At 42.1% G+C, this 2,864-nt stretch overlaps 1 pseudogene; it reads right to left on the bottom strand.

The window, feature by feature from the left end:
- Positions 1-1,900: 1,900 nt before the first annotated feature.
- On the bottom strand, positions 1,901-1,999 carry LOC145569653 (small nucleolar RNA R71; annotated as a pseudogene).
- Positions 2,000-2,864: the final 865 nt, after the last annotated feature.

Below are 2,864 nucleotides of genomic sequence, written 5' to 3'. Positions count from 1 at the left end.
CGAGGGCTTTCCGCGGGCGCGGGCAAAATGGAGAGGCCTCTCCACTCAGAGAGACCGCGGCCCCCTGATCAGCCTTTGGGAGCAGGGGATCTTGCCGCGGGCGCGGGTCATCTCCCCGCGGGCGCGGGCCCCTGATGCCGCGGGCGCGGGTGCTGCCCAGACAGCCCGTGGAGGGTTCCGTACCCATTTTTCTGCGGGCGCGGGTCTATCGGGAGAGGGCACGGGAGCTGCCGATTTCTTCTTAGCTTATAAATAGAATTGTATTTCCTTTTTGAATCCAACTTTTTGATAATATTTCATTAGCTTAGTTTTAGAGAGAGAAGTTAGAGAGAAGTTAGAGAGGAATTCTTGGTTTTGGATTTGTAACTCAACATTTGATCAATCAAGTTTGGATTTCTTCATTTTCAATCATCAATATTAGTGAGAATCTCTTCCTTCTTTCATCTCTTACTTACTTGCTATTTGATTCTTTTTGCTTGTTGCTTGTTTTTCTTGGATTTGGGTTTGATAATATTGAATACTTTGATTTCTATTAGATTTTGATATAGAATGATGCTCAATACAATATCTAGTTATTTGGTTTTGAATTTCACCATGATTAGTGAGTAGATTAGTTGCTAGGGAAAGGGGGAAGCATGTTTGATTAATGGAAATGCTAGTTGATGCTCTTTGATTGGTTGATTTGTTGCAATTAAATTGGTTGACATAGTTTTGCATGAGATTGATTAGAATAGGATTGATCACCCTATAAGATTAATCTAGATTGCATTACAACTCTTAATGACATGACCAATTGATTTAAAGGTTGCTCTAATTGATTGAGTTTGCTTGTGATTCTTCTTGGTTTGCCTTTCATAGTGACCACTAGATTGGCCTATAGGAGATAGCATTTGAACTCTCTTGATTGCTACTATTGTTTGTCCATTGCAATACTTGAATTAATTGATTGAGCTTTAATCTAGCATTATCATTGATCTTGCATGTGGAACCCATATCCCTAGTGTTTAGACCCTTGATTATTTGTTGAATTTGATCTAGTTCATTTTAGCACCAACCATAATCTCATTTTCGACTCCGAGGTAGCTTGACTTAGACTTTAGTTTTCATCATTGCATTCCCTTGGGATCGACCCTTAACTTGCCCTATATTCATATAAGGTTGGTTAGGTGTTTACAAATTTAGTTTGGCTTGGGGAAAGGGTAGATAACGACATGCATTTTCATCTTGCCAAAATGGCGCCGTTGCCGGGGAGTGCTATTGGTGCTTAGCTTTTGTTGTTGAGTCTACTTCATTCTATAAAAAAATACAAAAAGATTTTGTTTCTTTAGGCTACACTTGTAGCCGTGCTACTAATATTTTTCTTTGAGTTTTGCATGCATAGAACCCGTGATCGTTCTTTTGTTCCCCTTGATTCGGAAATTGAGAGAACTCTTTCAAGAAGAAGAGTGGCTAATAGATCCTTGGGTTATAGCTCTTCAAGTGAAGAAGAAATTCAAGAAGAGCAAGGCATGGGTGAAAATCCTAGAGTGGCCTTGAAGGAGCTTGGAGTGCCCGGGGCATATAGGTTTGAGAGCGGAATAGCTCCACCTACTACACCGGCAAATGACTTCGAAATTCGGCCGGCAATGATCACCTTGATTGAGAGAAGGCAATATAGTGGGGCCAAGAATGAGAGCCCATTGAACCATCTAAAGGAGTTTGAAAAATATTGCAACACCATCAAAGTCAATGGGGTTTCTCAAGAATTCATCCGCCTCAAGTTGTTCCCTTTCTCTCTAATAGGAAGATCTTTGGAGTGGCTAGACAAAGAGGTGAAGCCCAACTCCTTGAGAACTTGGGACGATGTCACAAAGGCTTTCTTGTCCCGCTTCTACCCCCAAAAGAAGACGGTGGAGGCAAGAGCCTTGATTCAAGGGTTCAAGCAAAGGCCAAGTGAAAGCCTTTACGAAGCATGGGAGAGATTCAAAGAGTATCAAAGGGAGTGCCCTCACCACGGAATCCCCACATACCAAGTGATCCAAATCTTCTATGGCGGTTTAAGTCCCCAAGGCAAGTCATGCCTCGATGGAGGGGCCGGGGGCCCTATCATGAACAAAACCGAAGAAGAAGTTGTGGACATCATTGAGGACGTGGTGACATACTATAGGGATTGGCAAGATGGGGAGAGGGACTCTTCAAGCAAGCAATCTTCATTGTACTCGGTGGACCATCTAAATGCAATCAACAACCTTTCCTCCCAAATGACAAACTTAGAAAAGGAGGTCACCGCAATCAAAGCTAAGTTGGAGAGCACTTCTTCCCCTTCTCAAGCTTCGAATCTTCCCTCCCAATTTAAGGGGAGAGGTACTCCTTCTTACTCTCAACCCCCTCCCTCTTCACATAATATGCCTATGGGTTGCTTGTTTTGTGATGCATGTGGATCGTATGATCATGACTCTAGTGCTTGTCCTAATGAATGTGTTGATGAGTTTGATAACCATGAGAGTGAACATGTGAATTATGTGTCGAATAATAATGGTCAACGGTTTGATAATCAAAGGGGTCAATGGAATAGGAACTTCCAAGGCCAAGGCAATTTTGACAACTATAACCAAGGTGGTGGTTATAGAAACCAAGGGAACCAAGGTTCTCATGGTAGCTATAATAATCAAGGTTATAGTGGCCAAAATCAAGGCCAAAATTATGGTAATCAAGGCCAAAGTTATGGTAACCAAAACCAAGGTTATGGAAATCATAACCAAGGTAGTGGTAACCATAATCAAGGTGGTGGAAACCATAATCAAGGCTATGGCCAAAGTCAAAATAGGAGTAATTGGAACAATCAAGGACGGGGTAATTTTCAAAATAATTCTCAAACAGGTCCC

This window comes from Chenopodium album, chromosome 11, assembly GCF_948465745.1.
Source record: "Chenopodium album chromosome 11, dcCheAlbu1.1, whole genome shotgun sequence".
Lineage (NCBI taxonomy): Eukaryota > Viridiplantae > Streptophyta > Magnoliopsida > Caryophyllales > Amaranthaceae > Chenopodium > Chenopodium album.
This window is presented reverse-complemented; position numbering and strand designations above follow the sequence as displayed.